The sequence below is a fragment of the Apium graveolens genome, chromosome 7, assembly GCF_009905375.1.
Source record: "Apium graveolens cultivar Ventura chromosome 7, ASM990537v1, whole genome shotgun sequence".
Lineage (NCBI taxonomy): Eukaryota > Viridiplantae > Streptophyta > Magnoliopsida > Apiales > Apiaceae > Apium > Apium graveolens.
This window is the reverse complement of record NC_133653.1, coordinates 62,783,357-62,805,606: the sequence shown is the minus strand read 5'-3', so window position 1 is coordinate 62,805,606 and position 22,250 is coordinate 62,783,357.

The window sequence follows — 22,250 nt, the reverse complement described above, 5'->3', positions numbered from 1 at the left end:
TTGAGTTGTTTTATGTGTTTTGTAGATGTGTCTTGCCGCTCGAGTCAAATTAACTCAATGGATTTTAGATAGCGGATGTACTAGACATATGAGTGGAGACAAAGCACAATTCTTGAGTCTTCAGATGAAAAAGGGTGGAAGAGTGACTATTGGTGATAGCAAAACTCTTCAAATTCTTGGAAAAGGTAAAATAGGTAATAAACACATTTCAATTGATAAAGTTTAATATGTTAAAGGCCTTAAATATAATCTGCTTAGCATAAGTCAGTTATATGATGATGGTCATACTGTTAACTTTGGTATTGATAAGTGTATTATTACTATTGGTACTAACAAAGTCCCCCTAGTTGCTAGAAGGGAAGGAAATATATATATTTTGGACTTTGAGTTGCAGAAAACAGCTTGCTGTCTTGCTGCAATAGACACTGATCCTTATGTTTGGCATAGAAGATTGGGTCATGCTCATATGGACTTACTTAACAAGCTTTCAAAGAAGAAGCTAGTCAAAGGTTTACCCAAAATCAAGTATGTCAAGACTGAGGTGTGTTCGGCATGCCAATTAGGCAAGCAAATTAGAAGTACTCACAAAGCAAAGAAAATGGTATCTACTTCCAAACCCTTAGAACTTTTACATTTAGACTTATTTGGTCCAGAAGCTTATAAAAGTATAGGAGGTAAGCAATATGGTTTTGTAATTGTTGATGATTATTCTCGTTCTACATGGGTATTGTTTCTTAGAACTAAAGATGCTGCTTTTAATGAGTTTGAGAAACTAATTAAATTACTTGAGAATACGCTCAATACAAAGCTTGTAGGAATAAGGAGTGATCGAGGTGGTGAATTCCAAAAAGACTTTGTTACTTATTGTGAAGAAAGAGGAATATCACATGAATTCTCGGCTCCAAGGACTCCACAACAAAATGGTGTGGTGGAACGCAAGAATAGGTCACTGCAAGAGACAGCAAGGACTTTGTTGCAAGAAAGCAAGTTACCTAGAAGTTTTTGGGCAGAAGCAGTCAACACAGCATGCTATGTTTTGAATAGAGTATTGATAAGACCTATTTTGGACAACACTCCATATGAATTGCTCAAGAAAAAGAGGCCCAACATCAGTTACTTCAGAATCTTTGGCTCAAAGTGTTTTGTGCTCAAGACAATTGGTAATGATGGTAAATTTGATGCTAAATCTTATGAAGCTATTTTTCTTGGTTATTCTATGAATAGTAAAACCTATAGAGTTTATAATTTGTCTAAGAATATTGTTGAGGAATCTATATATGTTACTTTTCAAGAACCTAATAATGATCTTCCAAGAGACGAGGAAGAGGATGCAGGTGAAGCTGCAAAACAGCAAGCTGAAACAGAGACTGATTCTGGAAAACAGCAAGCTGAAATTGAAACTGCCTCAGGAAATCAGCAAGCAGAACCTTCTACTCCAGTTGATGATGCAATTGTAAAGATGGCAAATATGACTCTTGATGGTCCTAGAGGAAATAGAGCAAAGGATAAAATGCCAATCTATGATGGTGAAGACTTAGCTCCTCCATCTAAGATAAGGAAGACTTCACATGAAGATATTGCAAATCATTCATTGCCAAAAGCTACACGGACAGTGAAGAATCACCCTCCAGAACAGGTTATTGGTGATATTTCTGATGGTCTCAAGACAAGAAAAGGCACTGCAAATTTTTGTGCTTATGCTGCATTTTTAGCTCAAGAGGAACCCAAGAATGTCAAAGAAGCACTTGAAGATGAAAATTGGTTCACGGCTATGCAAGAAAAACTCAATCAATTCGAACGATGTGATGTTTGGAAACTGGTCAAGCCACCAAAGGGTGCTTCAATCATTGGTACAAAATGGATTTTCAAAAATAAAGTGGATGGATTTGGTACTGTTACTCGAAATAAAGCAAGGCTCTTGGCACAAGGGTACAACCAACAAGAAGGCATTGACTTTGATCAAACTTATGCTCCAGTAGCTAGATTGGAATCAATTAGGATGCTTCTTGCTTATGCATGCTACAAGAAGATCAAGCTACATCAAATGGACGTCAAAAGTGCTTTTCTTAATGGATTTCTGGAAGAGGAAGTTTATGTTAAGCAACCCCCTGGTTTTGAATATGAACAACATCCGGACTATGTTTACCAGCTCAAGAAGGCATTATATGGCATAAAGCAAGCACCAAGGGCTTGGTACAAGAGGCTTAGTAAGTTTTTGATCAAAAATGGCTTCATTCGAGGTAAAAATGATCCTACTTTATTTACTAAGCAAAATGGTAATGATATTTTGATTGTCCAGATATATGTAAATGATATAATCTTTGGATCCACTAATGATTCTATGTGTGAGTGGTTTTCTAAGTGTATGAGCAGTGAATTTGACATGAGCATGATGGGTGAGCTCAATTATTTCTTGGGGCTCCAAATTAAACAATCTAAAGATGGAATTTATGTGCATCAATCAAAATATGTCAAGAATTTGCTGACCATATTTGGTTTTGACAAAGTCAAGCCGAAATCTACTCCCATGAATCAAAATAGCAAGCTGACATCGGATAAAAAAGGTAAAGATGTTGATATCAAGAAGTATAGAGGTATGATTGGTAGTCTTTTATATCTTACTGCTTCTCGGCCAGATATTATGTATATTGTTTGTGTATGCGCTCGTTTTCAAGCTAAACCTAAGGAATCACACTTAAATGCAGTTAAAAGAATATTTTGATATTTAAGTGGGACTATTAATCTTGGGTTATTTTATCCTATTACAAGCATATTTGATCTTGTGGGGTATAGTGATGCTGACTATGCATGTTGTCAAACTGATAGAAAGAGCACAAGTGGTATTTGTACATATTTAGGACAAAGTCTCGTATCTTGGCAAAGTAAGAAACAAACTTCAGTTGCATTATCCACAGCAGAAGGTGAGTATTTGGCAGCTGGTAGCTGTTGCTCTCAAATTTTGTGGATGATTCAGACTCTACGAGATTTTGGAATCAAGTGTGGCAAAGTTCCAATCTATTGTGACAACACTAGCACCATCAACATATCAAAGAATCCAGTTAATCACTCAAGAACAAAGCATATTGATGTTCGTCACCATTTCTTGAGAGATAATGCTGCCAAAGGTAAGATTGAATTAGTTTTTATACCTACTGAATATCAATTGGCAGATATCTTTACAAAACCCCTTGGCGAAGCAAGATTTTCTACCATTCGAAGGGAACTTGGCATGTGTAGTGTATAATGGCAAGCTATCTTTGGAAATTTGGTAATGTTGGCTTACTATCATTTTTCATATTAGCTTACTATGATTGTTTATTTAAATGACATTTTTTTTGTTAAGTTATTTTTTTTTATTAATTATGATATGTCATTCTCTGTTTAATTATGTTTAAATATTTGCATGATTTGTTGATTTAATTGTTAAATGATTAAAGTGCTAATTGTGGTGTTTTAGATAGATTTAAGATGTTATTTTGATAAGTGTTAGAATTAGGATAATTATTATTTGTTTTTAAATCTTATCCTAAATTCTCCCCTAAAAAGGCTATCAAAAACACGGGTTAGGGTTTCACTTCTTATTTCACCGCCGCTCAGTTATTTTTCTACTTATCGTCTTCTCTCCAACATCATCGCAATTTGATGGTTCGAGCAACAAGGAAATCAGGTCTTCTCGCCAATCGTTCTGTCTCTAAACAAGATAACACTATGGTTGATTTGGGAAATGAAAGTGCCGATGAAGTGTCTCAAACTTCTGATTCCAAGAAGCTCAAGATCACTCTATCATTTGACTCTACGGATTTGGAACAGAGGTTCACTGAGAATGCATTGGATTCTCGTCCCATTCTTCCTGGTATTCCATTCGTCGGTAAGCTTCTTCAACAATCTGGTACTTTAGCTTTGTTTAAGACTGTTGGTATGGATAATTTTGTGCTTGAATTACCGAAAGTTTATTACCCTGATTTAGTTCGTGAATTTTATGCAAATTTGCATGAGGATAAGTTTGGTAATTGTGTGTCCACAGTTCGTGATAAGCGCATTCGATTGAACCCTCCTTTTCTTAGCTCATTAATTAAGTTTGAGAATCCAACTGAGATTGAGGTTTTTACTGGAAAGGGTTATGTTGTGTTACCTGATTTTTCTATAATGGATCAATTTAAGTTACTGTTAGGGTCTGATAGCAATATGGAAGAAAATCCCCAACCTCCATCCACTACTTTAGTCACTCCAATGGCTCATTTTCTGTTTAAAATTTGTCGTGCTAATGTGTGTCCTAGAGATGGAAACAAATCCACTTTCAGTTATCAGGATGTTACTGTGGTTGCCATGATTTTAGCCGGTAGGGCTTTTGACTTGTCTCATTTGATTCTCAAGAATATGCTAGCTGCTGTGAATCAGAAGAAAATAGGTTTGCCTTATGGGTTGTTATTATCCAAGATTTTTGACTCGTTTAAGATTGATCTTAAGTCTGATGATAAGTTGTCTGTCAATGAGGTGTTGGATGCTAAAACCATAGCAATGTCCAACCTGCATATTGAAAATGGTGAGTTGGTCAGGATCATTCCTACTCTACCTACTGAAACCCCTGTTGTAGCTGAGCCCTCAGCCTTTACTCCAACTGCTGAGATGATGCAATTGCTTAAGGGTATTCAAGATGACAATACTCTGCTTTTTGGACATGTGGCTGCTACTACAGAGCAAGTGAATCAGCTGAAGACTGAGATTAAGGGATTGAAAGATATTATGCTTAACTTCATGTCTGCTGCAAAACCCTCGGCTTCTCAATCAAATGTTGTTTTGGAAACTGGACTAGATGATTTGGTAAATGCTGCTGGAGATATGGAAAATGAAGATCAGCTAGATGCTTATTTTTCTCCAAAGGATGATGTTGTCAACACTTCTGATCAGCCTTCAACCTAGATCTTTTTGATGCTTTAAGGGGGAGAAATTTAGGAGACTTATTTTATGCTCTTATTTTATGCTTATGTTTATTTCTGTTTGGTTATTAAGACTATCTTCTATTGACTTATGGTTAAGACTTTCTGTTGACTAGTTGGCTTATGAGTTGGCTTATGTTTAATCTGTGGTTTGCTACTTGGTTTGTTATTTGGTTTAAATTGACTTTTGGTTTTTTAAGACTTGATGTAATGATTTATGCTGGTTGTTAGTTATGATTGGATATTTGGATATGCATATGTGTCATTTATATTAATTGCAGTAACATGTTATAAGTTTTTGAGATATGCATAGATTTAGGGGGAGTTTTTATAATTCTCCTAAATGTGTGTAATCATCAAAAAGGGGGAGATTGTAACTCCTTAGTTTTGATGATCACAACACAGCAAACCATCATGTTGTTATTTGAGAATGTTTGCAGGATATAACAGCTTGATATCAGTGCTGTTTAAGTATCATGACAGCAAGCTATCATAAGACAGTAATCTATTTCAGCAAGCTATGATCACGATTGTCAGAATAACAGCAAGCCAAGATGCACAGTCCAGATTCAATAAGGAAGTCGAATTTCTTGGAGATTTTATAGGATCTTTATATATATCAGTTGTAAGGACTTCTCTAATATAATAAACGTGCATGATATATAGAGAGCTCATTTATAAAACTTTTTTACTTATTCAAATTGATTTCCTAAAGAATAGGAGTTTTTTTCTCTTTCAAACTCTTTCTTCTATCTTCTGATTAAAACATTTTATCCTCTACAAAATAGAAGAGATATTTTCTGTACATTGGACATCTTTCTTTCTCTTCTATCTAACGTACACATGAACGTTGGGAACCATCCCAATGATCTTAAATGGTAGAATTGGATTCTAGACGTTGTAAGTTGTTGAGAATGTTTCAAACGTTAATGTGTGGTTATATATGTGGTTTCTTGCAGTTTTATGTCTGACGACTTTGCAAGTAAGAACACATACAACTCCTGATCTTTATTGTTTCTAAAATACTCTCGAGCTCTAAATATATACACGTGTTTTATCTTAGAGAGAGTCTATAGTTTGATTTGTAAACTTTATCACTGATTTGTATTGTTCAAATTGTATTGATTAGTTGCTGGATAAGTTGGCTAAGGAAACAAGGGTTTAGTGGTACTTGCTAGAGGAGTTTGTACTACGGGGTAGTATAGTACTTAGAGAGCAGGTTCTTAAACAGGGTTTCAGCAAGCCATTATCAGCAGCTGGGATAAAGGGAGATATATTGTTGTATCTTGTAGTTGTAACCTTCATTGATCAATAATATATTCTCTTACCAAGGTTGTAAGGGACCAGGACGTAGACCATAGGGGCTTAGGGGTCGAACCTGGCTAAAATTCTTGTGTGTTCTATTTAGTTTCATGCACATTATTTTATGCATTGCATTTAGTCATATCAGCTTACTATCATTGTCAGATTATAGTTCTGTTGGTAAAATCTCAGTAAGCTATTTTTGGGTAAAATTTAAAAGTAATCCTAGTTAGCCATAATCACCTATTCACCCCCCTCTAGGTGTAATTTCATGGTTCGCTTGAATCCGATGTACGGTTTAGGAGAAATGACCGTTTTAAGTAACGGCATTTCGTGAACAAACCATTACCCCTGGCCTTACTTTGAAACCTTGGTTATGGCCCTTAAATGACTAATTGGAGTATGAAACAATTATGTAAAGTGGGTTAGGCAGTTGGTAGGAAACTCGCGAAAGAATCTCCTTAAAATTCTTAATGGTTAATTTATAAAAAATGGTGGAGCCGAGGGTACTCGAACGACTTATGTGATTCGTTAAGCGTAGAAGTGACAATAAGCGAACATTAGGGTTCAATTGGTTAAAGTCTAGTTTCTTAAGCGACCGGGGTTTAATTCCGACTTATGTTGTTGTTCATAGGTTATCGGACCCACTCTAAGCTTAAGTCTATCTGGGAATACTCAGGCAAGTTTTCTACCCGTTATACTGTTGTTGTGATGTAAATATATGTATATGCATTATCTTGTGATAAGTGCATGATGTTATTAGCAAATCTTGTGATATATTGGAGCATGCTGATATGGTATATATGCATGTCTGTTTCGTAATCTTGATATCTAATTGTTGATTCAATTGCTTATAAGTTGCATAATACCTATGCTAGAGATAAGCAGTAGTTGCGTATACCCTTGGTATAGGGGACCCAAAGGTGAACATTTTTCTAAACCGGGAGTCGATGTTCCCGAGTATAATATATATATATATATAGTTTTCAAAACTATTAATAGAATAAGGTTTATTCGATAACTTTATTTTATTTAATGAATATTATTTTGAATATTCATTTGAGCACTTATGACTCCGCTTATTTATTAAATAACCTTCTTTATTCTATTAAAGAATAGTGTTTCGATAATCAAACTTATTTTCGATTATTCAAATAAAGATCTTACTTTCGTATAAGTATATCTTTGGTTAATTATTATGATTCATTTCAATTATGAGTTTTAAAACTTCAACTTCAACTATTTTTATAAAGATCATCCTTTATGGGAATATTATTTAAACAATAATATTCAGATATTTTCTAATATATCGGGACTGATTTAATACATTAAATCAGCATTACTCCAAACATTCTTAAAAATGTTTTCGAGTCTTCAAAATGATTTTTAAAAGTTAGGGCGGATCCCAAAACTCATTTTTATATTTAAAATCTTCCTTTCGAAGGGGATTTAAATACTCGCTCAAAACCTGAGGGATCCGGCTCTGTGGTGTATTTTATATTCGCAACAAGGTTGTTGTGTTGATAAAAGAGTTTTTGATTACTTACCCAACACTCGGGAAGTAAAATTCTTGGAATTAGTTAATCCATTAACAGGCATCGCCTGGGAAATATCGGTGAGTTTTCCTTTCCAACTAGTTACGACTTCTTGGTGGAGCCGTATCAACAAGTTTCTACTTGGGGAAAGGGGGACGAGCTTTACGTTTCAGAGTCATGGATTTCATCTGAACTAGGATCGGCGTAAGTGGTCGAGTGGCACCGGCCCAGCCTTGTTTATTGGCCCAAATGGCCGGAAGTTCCGCTAAGACGGTCCATTCCTTAGGAGTCTAGTGTTCGGTTGACAAGTAAATCTGACAGGTTCTCCTCTACATGTAGAAAATGGTGGGGTTGCACTACTGCAATTGATCATCGTGAGTGGTCTTCCTGGCGTGGCAAACTCCCGTAATGAGTTCATCATCCAATTGGATATTTCTGCAACACTACCCAGAGCACTTCGATAGAAAGGCTACGGTTGGGCGATTGTTGAGTGTTGGCAGGGTCGAGTTTTCAAAATGATGTTTTCATCAAATGAAGTATCTCGTAACTTAATTTCATTTTGATGATATTTCAAAGATTGATTCTGTACATGTTTTTTCTTGTAACTTCATTTGTGGGATGAACTATTTATACCTTGAACGGTGGTAGTTCAAGTAGTATTCGTAAAAGATATAAGTATATTGGAGTATCTTGTAACTTCATATTTTCAACTTATATCTTGTAAATGATTATCTTATGCATGACAAAGATTTTCAGAAAAACGTTGAGACAAGGTTAGATATATGAGATCACCTTGCAACGATATTTTTATACAGTTATAAACTGGAACTCTGTGTATAGTATACATGTCAGAGGATTTCAAAGATTGTGAAAAGTATATATGTATATATACTGAATATTTTCCGACTTGGTCGCGTTCAGATATCAACTTGGTTCATTTCTTCTTGACCAAGACTTTCATGAGTACTATGAGAATGCTCATATATTGTTAATTATTATACATATTATTTCGGTGGGCTTGTTGCTCACCCTTGCTTTCTTCTTTCATCACACAACAACAGATAGACAAGATGAACAGGACCAAGCTCCCAATTTGCATGCGGATAAGAAACGTTCTGCAGTTTCCTGTAGGTGTTGATGCCGCTGTAGCTGAGGTAGGAATTACCAATAGGCTAGGCTTTCAACTGATGTACCAGACTTACGTATCTATATGAATTGTAATAATGGCAAATAAATGTAAATTTATTCAGAACCCTTTTGAGGTGTAATGGCTTATAATTGTGGAATAAAACGACTTGTGTTATTTTTGGTATTCATCTCTGAGACTATAACTCGTGGTGTGTGTGTGTATATTGTGGGGTCACAGTACACAGTAGTTGATTGTTTATTAAGATTAAGTGTTATTAAGGGAAATGGAACTCGTGACAACCCGGATCCCCGACCCTAGATTTGGGGGTGTTACATTAGACATAGCACTTTATGGCCTTAAGCAAGCTCCAAGAGCATGGTATGAGACTTTAGCTCAATTCCTTCTGGAAAGTGGATTTCACAGAGATACAATTGATAAAACACCGTTCTACCTCAACCATGGAAAGGACTTACTTTTAGTACAGATATATGTTGATGATATCATATTTGGTTCTACAAATGCCAAACTATGTGAAAGGTTTGGAAAGCTAATGCAGTCAAGATATCAAATGAGTATGATGGGAGAACTTAGTTATTTTCTGGGACTTCAAGTCAAGAAAAATGAAGAAGGTACTTTTATCAATCAATCCAAGTACACCAGAAATTTACTAAAGAACTTTGGAATGCAAGATTGTTCAACTACACCCACTCCCATGGCCACTGCAACCAAGTTAGATAAAGATACTGGTTCATCAAGAGATATTACTAACTACAGAGGTATGATTGGCTCTTTACTCTATTTAACTGCAAGTAGACCTGATATCATGTATGCTACCTGTCTTTGTGCAAGATTTCAGGCTGATCCAAGAGAACCTCATCTAATAGCTGTGAAAAGAATTTTCAAGTACCTCAAGGGTACAGCTGATCTAGGATTGTGGTATCCTAGAGAATCAGACTTTAAGCTAATAGGTTACTCAGATGCAGGATGCAAAATAGACAGGAAAAGCACTAGTGGAAGCTGCCAATTTCTTGGAGGCAGATTGGTTTCTTGGTTTAGCAAGAAACAAAAATCAATTTCCACATTAACTGTAGAAGCAGAATATATTGCTGTAGGAAGCTGTTGTGCACAAATTCTTTGGATGAAGAATCAATTACTGGATTATGGGTTTGTTATTCCCAGTGGACTAACAATGAGATTTACAGAAGGGGGGTTGAATGTAAATCTCAAAACTTTTTCAAGTTTTGAGCAATTTGTAAGACTAAGTGTTTGAGTGATCAAATGTGTGTAAATTGCTTGGAGCTGATGCAGACAGATATATATTTAAACACAAATGTAATGAACACAAAGAACTTAAAACTTTTCTGGTGGATTTGTTGTTCCACCAGAGATGTGTTATTTCAGAAAATCTGTGATTCAACATTAAATCACAGCTGCTTCCTAGTACAAACTAGATGATTTTCTCTCTTGATATTTCTAAACAGCTCAGGGAAAATTCACTTCTAATTACTAGCTTCTACTTGGTTTATATAACTCCAAGTTTACAAGTGAAGACAAAGATAAAGTACAATAAGACAATAGTTCTCCACTTGTTTCTGTTCCATTTTTATCCAGTGTAATATGGAATTATCTGTTGACTTTCCATTATGAACCAGACTAAAAACGGCTGCTTTTTCTGTTGTTCCTGAAATAGGCTACCACATCTCTGTCAATCCATGTGCCTCTGTCAGCTTTGTTAACTGTCACTATCAACTGCTATGAGACTGAGCATCCGTTGAAGCTTTCATCCGTTGATGGCTTTATCCGTTGATGCTCTAGCAGTGCATCCGTTGAAGCTTTCATCCGTTGATGGCTTTATCCGTTGATGCTCTAGCAGTTGAAGCTTTATCCGTTGAAGCACTTATCCGTTGATGGATATTATCTGTTGAAGCATTAGAGACATCCGTTGAAGCTTAGTTTCTTATCCGTTGAAGGTCTTCAACATCCGTTGACGCTTCTTCACTTATACAAAATTACAAGGCATGAAATGTTTACAATTAGCCCTCCTATTTGTACATCCATTAGCAGTCAACATGACTGATTATCTCCTAACAACATCTAAGAATTACAGCTTGAAATCAGAAAGTGAGATGTGCTACAATACCAAACTTGTTGCTAAGTAAGGCTATTCCTTCAACGGATAGCCAAGATGGTCTTATCCGTTGAGGCTACAAACACTAGATTTCTGCTTAAGTGTTTTGTTGAACTTATCATCAAACTAATACACATATTCCTAACAATCTCCCCCTATTTATGTCTACTAGAACTGTAGGCATAAATTTGGGTTTAGCTTGATGATAACAAAACACTTAACAAATATATAAACTGTAACAAAGCAGAAATTCAAAAGTGCTGCAAAAGTGTATATGCTGAGATGAAATTGAAGAAATACATTGTTTCCAAGGGTGCTCCTTTAGCCTGAGCAAATTACTTTCTTTTCCTTTGATCCCTGGTTTTCATTCCTAGCCTCCTGTCATTCTCCTCTATTTGAAGTTGAAGTTGTCTGTAGAATTCAGCTTCATCTTCTTCATTGATATCTAACTTAGATTGCATATCCTTGAGAGTTTCATTACTGGCAATCTTTAGCTGATCTTCAATTCTGAAAAATCTTCTGACTCCTTTGTTGTCTCTGAACTCCATCAACCAATGAGGTGATTTGTGAATTGTAATACCTCTCTCTGGAATAAGTAAAGTTCTAGGCAAAGCATTGGGCTCCCTCCAAGTTTCCTTATGTTGGCAATCTTGTTGAGAATCTCAGTCCTAGCAGTTCTGGTAAAGCCAGAATCCTTATGTATGGCTGAGTAGACTCTAATCAAGGTAGTGTAGCCTTCATTCAGAATTCTGTGAAGAGGCCATGTTCTTTCCCCAGCTCCTTTGTATTTGAACAATAGTCTTTCTGGTAGCTGTCTATAGGCAGCTATTCCCCTTACATCCTCCAGCTCATCCAGATAGAGTTCAATGTCTGAAAATTCTTTTATGTCACAGATGTGAACATAATCATCTTTAGAGTTTTGAGGTTTGGACTTAGGCTTCTGTGTGAATTTGATTGAGGCTTTAGAGGGTGTTGATTTGATTCTTCTTTTCTGCTTCTTTGATGGTGGAGAAGAGGTTAGGAAAGTGGGCAATTTGATGGTGTCCCAATCAATTGGTTCCTCCTTGGGAATGATTGTTTCACCATGAATGTTCATGAAGGGGTCAGGTACAATGGGTTCAGGAATAGAGGGTAGTGGTTTGGATATTGATTGGGTTTCTTCAGTCTTATCTACCTTCTTTCTCTTTGCATTGACCTTCTTTCTTTTCCCTTTCTGCCATTCTTCCTTACTTCTTTCCTCCATCTCAGTACCAACCATGTCCCCCATAGCTTCATCTTCACCTTTGTCTTCAATTTCTTTCTGATCTTCAGCCTGACTTGACTCTAGCTGTTTTTCAAGCTTTGCTTGTGCTCTTTTGTCAGCCTTTAGCTGTTTGGCTTCTTCCTTCAACCTTTTGGTTTCTTCCTTCTTGGCTATTGAGAATTTGGGATGTCCTTGCATCACACATATGCTCTTTCCCTCTCTGAAAATAATAGCCATGTTTCTCCTTACAGCCTCATTCATGGTCTCTTTGAGATATGCAATACTTCTTCCTAAAAGCTTGTCCTCATCTGCTTTTGGAAGAGGAAAATCCACCTCTTTTAGAGGATTCTTTGTAGAGTCCTTATTGGATCTGTTGTTGGGCTTGAGAACCATTGGTTGCAGATCTTTGGAAGAAGTTTCTCCATCCTTATGCCTCCCTACTGGCTTGAGTTCCATAATAATTGATTCCACTTTTGTGCTATGCTTCACAGATTGTGATTGAGAAGTTGTAGAACCAAATATTAGTTGCCTCTTTTCATCAATCTTCTTCCTTTGCTCTTTGACTTGCAATTCAGCTGCTGCTATCTGGATTAGATCAATTCCATCTAGCTTTCCTTTGACTTGAATTGGTGGAGAAGTTGTGATGACAGGAACTAGCACTTGAGAAATCTGAACTGTTGTAGATGGCTCTCCTTCCCCTTCCCCTTTATTCTCCCCCTTTTTGTTATCATCAAGGGTAGGGGTCAAGCCTTGTGCTTGTGCCAGCTGCATGAGGAGATGATAGGGATAAATAAGTCCTGATTTTATAATTAATGGGCTGCTAGGCCCAATAAGAAGATGTATGATATTCAGACCAGAAAGGTTAAGCCCGATGGACCAGATCAGGCCTGGTGGAATAAAAAAGGCCCAAAAACCCTGATTATTAATTAATTTCGTAATTAATTAATAAGGGAAAAATCAGTTATTGAGAAGAGTCCCGATAAGGATATAAATCCTTATAGATTAGCCTCAAGGGGACCTAAAAGGATAAGAAATCAGTTTCCTACTATCTAGGACTCCAAAGTCCATTCTAATTATGAGACTTGCCCATCAAGTCTCCTATACCAAGTCCAATTCAAGGACTCCTAACATCTATATAAGGGGCCTCACCCCACAGATCAAAACTACGTTTTTTGGCTTGATTATACAATTCACAGAGATACGTAGGCATCTCGTAAAGGCAGATCGAGCCACGAAGCACGAGAGCAGCCATTAAAGGCCTTGAGCTCCCGAATCTTAGTAATAAATACAGCAAATAATAACCTTAGCTTTTTATCCATAACATTTGGCGCCGTCTGTGGGAAAGCACAACAACAACCATGGCGAGAACACGAAGAACAATTGGAGCTCTGGAGGAAGGAACACCATCAGGGACAACTCAGGTGATTTCGTCAACCGTGGAGGTTCCGCCCCATTCTACTTATGCATCTACTCAGGGGGATGCCCAGATAGGGGGAACTCAACCTCAGCCACAAGGGACAACTCCCTCGATTATTCAAGGTATGAATCCTCAAGTTCAACAAGTACATATACCTGTGAATTCTCGACCCGTCGGGTATGAATATTCAACTGTTGTTACTACTAACCCCCCTTATGGGATGCCCCTTCGCCCTGAGGTTGGAGGAAGTGGATATGCTGGGCGAGGCGAAGCACGAGGGCAGTCACCCCCCTATATACGAGGATTGGGTCCTATTCCTGAGGATCGGGAATTTTCTGGTCCTTACACTGAGAGAGACTCCGAATCTTCGGATGATGAAGTGGCCCCGAGAAGGAGGCGTCCTGGAAAAGAGCCAATGGCCGATGGAAGGCAACGCCCCCAAAGCACCCCAGGGGCGAATCCCCAAGAAGTGCAGGAAAGGATCAGGGGTCATGAGGCTGAAATCCAAAGGCTGAGGCGTGATTTGGAGGCTCACCAGGCCACCAGACCCCAGATACCTCCTAGGGGGAGAAATCCTCCTCCTGTCATAGACCTGGATGGTCCGGTAAGAAGAAGGGCTGCTGTCCCAAGAACTGATCCAAGCAATCTCCTTCCCCTTGGAGATCCTGATGATCCAACTCCACCCTTCACAGAAGAGATAATGAATGCCCATATCTCAAGGAAATTCAAGATGCCCACTATCAAAGCCTATGATGGCACGGGAGACCCCGCTAATCATGTTAGGACATTCTCTAATGCACTGCTGCTGCAACCCGTGAATGATGCTATAAAGTGTCGGGCCTTCCCTCAAACCCTGTCGGGTATGGCTCAAAGATGGTACAGTCGCCTGCCCCCAAATTCTATTGGATCGTTCAGAGAATTAAGTCAGGCTTTTATTAAGCAATTCATCAGTGGAAGAGTCCATGAGAAAAGTTCAGCATCTCTTATGAGTCTTGTGCAGGGAGCTAAGGAATCCTTGAGAGATTACCTGAATCGTTTTACAAAGGAGGCTTTAAAAGTCCCAGACCTTGATGATAAGGTAGCCATGATAGCACTGCAACAAGGAACTAGGGATGAGTTTTTCAAGATGTCTTTGGCCAAACGACCCCCTGAAAACATGTTGCAACTCCAAGAGAGGGCAGGGAAGTATATCAAGGTTGAAGAAAGCATGAGGAAGACCGTAGTAAGTAATGAGCCCACTGGAGGCAAGAACCGAAAAACTGATCTGAAGTATATCGCTAAGGACAAATATCCTAGAACCGAACAAAATCCTGATTCAACCCCCAAGAAGGGAGGACCTGGGCAAAAGTTCACTGAATACGCTAAGCTGAGTGCTCCTAGAAGTCAGATTTTGATGGAGATTGAGAAAGATAGAGATATTCGCTGGCCTAAGCCCTTGAAGGCTGATCCCGCCAAGCTAGATAAGAGCAATTATTGCAGGTTTCACAAGGATGTTGGCCATGACACCGATGAGTGTAGGCAATTGAAAGATGAAATTGAGTTTTTGATTCGAAAAGGAAGATTGAACAAGTATACTGGAGATGGAGAGGACAGAAATAATAATGGAAGGAAGAACTTTGAAGATCGTAGGAGGGACCAAGACGATCAGGGGCGGAATCCCCAACCTAGAGGGTCGGTTATAAATGCAATTTTTGGAGGACCGCGACGCCCTCGAGGGCCTGTGATAAACACGATCTTTGGAGGTCCAACTGCTGCTGGATTGTCCAAAAATTCCAGAAAGGCATATACTAGGGAGGTTATGCATATTGTTGGAGAACCCCCGAAGAGGGCCAGAACAGAAGTAACATTGGCTTTTAATGATTCTGACCTAGAGGGCGTGAAGTTTCCCCATGACGACCCGCTGGTCATAACACCGATAATAGGAAATAGCCCGGTTAAGAGAGTCCTTGTGGATAATGGTGCTTCTGTGGATATCTTGCTCCACGACACCTTTCTAAGAATGGGGTATAACGACTCCCAGTTGACACCAACCGACATGCCGATATATGGATTTGCTGGAGTAGAATGTCCTGTGGAAGGGATAATCAAATTGCCGACCACCATAGGTACGGAACCAAGGCAAGCAACGCAGATGCTGGATTTTGTGGTAGTAAAGGCTAGTTCAACTTATAATGCTATCATGGGGAGAACAGGGATACATGCCTTCAAGGCAGTCCCCTCTTCCTACCATTCAGTCATGACGTTTTCCACCCGAAACGGGATTGGAGAAGAGAGAGGAGATCAAAAAATGGCTAGAAGCTGTTATGTGGCCTCTTTGAGGGCAGATGGAGTTAGGGGGCAGGTTCTTCCTATTGAAGATATGGATGTTCGAGAAAATGATGAGAATAGAGGAAGGCCAGCAGAAGAATTGGTTTCGGTTCCTTTAGACCCCGAGAATCCTGAGAGGATGACTTTCATTGGAGCCACATTAGAGGAGCCTCTTAGAGGGAAGTTAGTGAAATTTTTGCAAGAAAATAGTGATGTGTTTGCATGGTCAGCAGCTGATATGCCAGGCATAGACCCGGAGTTAATTACTCACAAGCTAAACGTGGATCCAAGCCGTAAGACAATGAAACAAAAGAAAAGAAATTTTGCCCCAGAAAGACAAGAGGCTATAAAACAGGAAGTAGAAAAGCTCTTAGAGGCTGGTTTCATTGAGGAGATTCAATTTCCGGAGTGGTTAGCAAACCCTGTAATGGTGAAGAAGGCTAATGGAAAGTGGAGGATGTGTATAGACTTCACTGATCTGAATGATGCATGCCCCAAAGACTGTTTCCCGCTGCCTAGAATTGATACTTTGATTGATGCCACTGCTGGACATGAGATGCTGAGTTTCATGGATGGATTTAGCGGATACAATCAGATCAAAATACATAAAGATGACATTCCAAAGGTATCATTTATCACTGACTTTGGTGTTTATTGTTATCTTGTTATGGCGTTTGGTCTCAAGAATGCAGGAGCCACCTATCAGAGGTTGGTGAATAAAATTTTTAAGGATCTTATTGGGAAGACTATGGAAGTCTATGTTAATGACATGCTAGTCAAGAGTCTAGTAAAGATTGATCATATAACCCATTTGAGGGAAGCTTTTGAGGTCCTAAGGTACCACAAGATGATGTTGAATCCAACGAAGTGTGCTTTCGGAGTAGGATCTGGAAAATTCTTGGGATTGATGGTCTCAAAGAGGGGAATTGAGGCCAACCCCGATAAAATAAAGGCAATCCTGGATATGGAACCACCAAAAACTGTCAAGGATGTTCAGAAGCTCACAGGAAGGGTTGCGACGCTAGGACGATTCATCTCCAAGTCAGGAGACAAGTGCTTGTCATTCTTCAAGTCATTAAAAAACATTAAAGACTTTGTATGGAGTGAGGAAAATCAGAAGGCATTTGAAGAGTTAAAGAAGTATATGGGCCAGGCCCCGTTGTTGGCCAAGCCAGTTCTGAGTGAAGTTTTATTCGTGTACTTGGCTATTTCAGAGAGCGCCTTGAGCGCGGTGTTGGTTAAGGAGGAACTGAAAGTCCAGAAACCCGTATACCATGTCAGCAAAATCTTGCATGGTGCAGAGTTGAATTATTCAACTATTGAGAAATTCGCTTTAGCCTTGGTAATGGCTTCAAGAAAGCTGCGTCCTTATTTTCAAGCTCACCAGATTGAAGTGCTAACAAATCAGCCATTGAGAAACATCATTCACAGTCCCAAGGCAAGTGGGAGACTGATTAAGTGGGCAATAGAGTTGGGAGAGTTCGATCTCAAGTATAAGCCACGTACGGCCATAAAAGCCCAGGCACTAGCTGATTTCGTGGTGGAATGTACCATACCCAACCAAGAAGTCGGGGGGCAGGAAGATACCATACCTCAAGACAAGGGAGTCGACAATGGGGACAAGGAGAAAGAATATTGGGTTCTCTATTTTGATGGAGCATCAAAAACAAATTCCAGTGGAGCAGGGTTGGTTTTGCAAAGCCCTGATGGGTTCTTAATTGAGTATGCTATGAAGCTAGATTTTCCAACCACAAACAATGAGGCAGAGTATGAATCCCTGATAGCTGGCCTTGGTCTAGCTGGGACACTTAGAGTCAAAAACTTAAAGGTCCGTGGAGACTCGAAGCTGATCATATCCCAGGTAAAGGGAGAATTTGAGGCAAGGGATGATACGATGGCTAAGTATGTCCGCCTAGTAAGGGCTGTGATGACCCAATTTAATGAATGCCATGTTGAACACATTCCAAGGGAAGAAAATGTTAAGGCAGATACGCTATCAAAGTTTGCTTCATCTGAGATTGAAGAAAGTTCAGGAAGTGTGTACTTCCGTGTTTTGAAGACACGAAGCATAGATGTTAAGCTAGTGGCTCCCATAGGCTTGGGGACGTCATGGATTGATCCCATCAAGGCTCACATTCAGACCGGTTGGTTGCCAAGTGATGCAACTGAAGCACGGAAGTTAACTGTTCGGGCACTAAGGTACTCTTTGATAGATGGGATTCTTTACAAAAGATCTTTCGTGGTTCCCTACTTGAGGTGTCTCAGGCCCGATGAGGCACGCTTGGCTCTTGAAGAAGTGCATGAAGGTATTTGTGGACAACACTTGGGGGGCAGGGCCTTGGCTCATAAGATAACTCGTTTAGGCTTCTATTGGCCAGAAATGATGGCTGATGCCAAAGAATATGTGAAGAAGTGTGATCGCTGTCAGAAGCATGCACCAGTTGTTAGACAACCCCCCGAGATGCTGACCTCTATCAACTCGCCTATTCCCTTTGCCATGTGGGGGATGGATATTCTAGGGCCTTTTCCTATGGCCACGACACAAAGGAAATTTCTGATTGTAGCCATTGATTATTTCACCAAGTGGATCGAAGCCAAACCCTTGGCCAAAATCACTACTAAGCAGGTTGCACAATTCCTGTGGGAAAACATTATGTGCCAATATGGAATTCCCCGTATCCTCGTCACTGACAATGAAACACAATTCAACAATGAGGAATTCAAGAAGTATTGTGAAGAAAATGAAATTGAGTTACGATTCACCTCTGTGGCTCACCCGCAAGCCAATGGGCAAGCAGAGGTAGCAAATCGGATAATCCTGGATGGACTAAAGAAGAGGATCGAGAAGTCAAGAAATAATTGGGTAGATGAGATACTTCCAATATTATGGGCCTACAGGACTACCTGTAGAGTCACGACAGGAGCAACTCCCTTCATGTTGGCATATGGGGCAGAAGCAGTAGTTCCAGTAGAGATATCACATTACTCTCCAAGGATTCAGGCTTTCAATGCAGAAGAAAATGAGGAAGGGCAAAGGTTAGCCTTGGATCTGATCGATGAAGTGCGAGATAGGGCACATGCAAAGATAGTAGAATATCAGAAAAAGGCTTCATTCTACTATAACCTAAGGGTCAAAGAAAGGTTTTTTAAACAAGGCGATCTAGTCTTGAGGAAGATAGAAGCATCTGGTGTAGGACAAAAAGGGAAGCTTGCCCCGAATTGGGAAGGACCGTACAGAGTCAAGAGTGTTCAAGGTAGAGGAACCTACAAGCTAGAGACTATGGATGGTCTTGAAGTCCCGAGAACTTGGCATGCACAAAACCTGAAGGTTTACCATGTATAGGGCAGCCGGATACGATTCTCACTCGTCAGGATGGCGAGTAGGTTGAAAAGCACCTTGAAGCTTTGCTTGCTTAGGATTTATATGTTTTAGTTTTATTACGAAGTTTATTAGGACTTGTGTAAGGGACGAATCCCAAACAATTTTATGAAATTCATGAATTCTTCAAAGTATGTTTGTGGCCTAACGAATAAAAACCAAATGCATGGATGCAAGCATAAAAGGTGATAAAATAAGATCAGATAAATATTACAAGAAATTTGATAAAAAAAAAAGTCTCGAAAATAAGACAAGCCACGCAGGGCTGAAAAAGCTCTAAGGGGCTGAGGTGCCCTCGACATCCATATCATCGTCCTCTCCACTCTCGCTGGATGTCTCTGTCGTCTCAGAGGAGGAGGAAGAGCTATCGTCCTCAGCAGGTCTGGAAGAAGACTCGGGAGGAGGAAGGAGTGGATCCTGAGGAACATGGTCCGAGACAACTACTCGGGTACGAAACCTCTGTAGCAAAGCCTCGTCATCAGGGCAGATATAGTCCGCCGGGTTAATATCAGGACAAGCCTCGTTCACGGTCCCAAGGGCCGTGTCCCAACCAGTCCTAAAAAACCCGGGAAAGACTGAATCATCCCTAATCCTCATGGATTGGGCAAACTCCTCCGAGTCCAGATAGTTGTCTATAGCTTTATCCTTCTCCGCCCGAAGTACCACAAGCTCTTCCGTCCAAATAAAGTTTGAAAATGCTGATTTTGTATTAAGATGATACAGTTAGATATTTAGACTCTCCGAGTTCTTCCTCCTTGCGCTTGAGCTTCTTCTCCAGGGTAGAATACTTCTTCTGTTGCCTCCTGAGGGCATTATCAGCCTTATCAGAAGCCCGCTTCCATGATTCGGCTTGCCTCACAGCGCCTTGAAAGTAGGCGTTAGACTGAAACAAAGCAATTAACAAAGTATAAGGCAAGAAAATGCTACAAGAACGAAAGATAAGTTCAAAAAAGAGAAGGCATACCGAAGCCAGAGACTGAGCTCCCATGAGCTTAATCCTCTCAAGATCAGGGGTGGCCACCACATCAGTAAAGTCCTTGGGAGTCACGCTATGGTAGGACCAATCCCAAGCATGTTTCGTGGAACCAACTACGGTGTCCCCTCGGCGGAATCCCCAGAGAGGCTGAAAGGCGCCTGTGGCAGCAGCAGTAGGGGCAGCAGCAGTGATAGGAGCACCATGGCCTCCAGCTCCTTCAGTTGAAGCCTCCCCTATAGGCTCTTTGTGCTTCTTCAAAAAGATAGGCTCTGTGGCCTTTCCCCGGGTGTCTAGGCCTGCGAGCCGAGCTTTCTTCATCCTAGCTGTCTCCTCAACCAAAGGAACATTATCCTCGTTAATCTCCTTAGCAGCTGAAACAAAGCAAAGGACAAAATAAGTGATGTTAATAATGCATGAAATGAAGTAAAATTGAGAAGGGAAGAAAAATACCCTGTTGAGAAACAGAGGATAGTCCCACATGAATCAGGGAAAACTCCTCTAAGAGAGTCCAGCTGGTGGTGGTGCCATCATCCTGAGTAAGCCCATTATAAATAATAGTTTCTTCAGGAGTTAAGTGAATGGATTTGAGGCTACCATCACTGACCTTCCCGAAGGAAGATCGAAAAAGTGTGCCCCAGTCACCATTCTCCCAACGTAACCCAACGAAACTATTCCTCCAATTTTGATTATTATCAGGAATAGAGGCGCTGTTAAAGATATATTTGCTTTTGGGCCTTTGCTTGACATAGACCCAGCCACAGATATTGGAAGAACTATTATAACACTGAAAGACCTTCCTAAAAATAGCTACAGAAAGAGGAAAGCCCTCCCTAAGACAACAAACCATAAAATATAGAATGTTCCTCCAGGCGTTTGGAGGAAGCTGACACGGGTTGATTTGTAAATCAGCCAAAAGATGAGGAATAAAAGGGTGAAAATGAAACCTAAGCCCAGCATTAAGGGCATCTGTACAGATAAAGAGAGTGTCGGGTCTCCAGTGGCAAGTACGGTCACCACCAGAGACTGGAACTAATCTAAAAGGAGGAAGGACGTTATAACGAGCATTTAGTTTATTGAAATCTATGTTGTGCCAAGTATTACAATGATTAAAAGAATCGAGATGTGCAGTGGAGGGATATTCATCCCCCCTAGTGTTAATCATATCGATTAAAGACATATACGAAGAACGGATCTCGATATCCTTACCTCATTTTGAAGCCGAGGCTATCTTGGCCGCCCTCTCGGAACTCTTATCAGCCATTTAGAAAAGCTAGAAAAGGCCTGGAAAGCTAAAGGAGGGGATTTGAGAGAGGAGAAGGTTAGAAATTTTGAGATAAAAGGGAAGAGTGAAGAGTGAAAAGTGTGAAGAGAATGCACACTCCCCCCACCTATATATAGGAAGAAAAAGTGGGTAATGGGCCTTAAAAAGCCCATTTGGGCCCAAAAGCTGGAAGATTCTGGAATTATCCAAGAAATTCCTGGAAAATTCATGAGAATTCTAGCAAAAATCAAAAAAGAAAAACTTGGGTTTTGGAAGAATCTGGAAGAATCCAGAAAAACCCAAAAGAATTTGGAATTTGGGCTTAGAAAAAAGGCCAGTTCAAAAAAAAAAGCCCTGTTTGAGGCCCTAATGGTGTTTAAGAAAAAAGAAGTGGAAAGGGAGCCCGTTTACAATGGGCCAATTGCAAAGCCTAACTGGACCAAGAAAAATGGGCCCAAGGTTTTTCTAATTGAAACCCAGAATTAAGGGTAGGCCCAATAAGAAAATAAGCCCGGTTATAATAGGCCCAGGTTTTAGCCCAGCATTAAGGGCCCAAAATCCAAGAATATAAAAAAAAAGGGGGAGCCTGACCTAATTCGATCAGAACCTGCACCAAGATCCTAGTCGATTGCATTG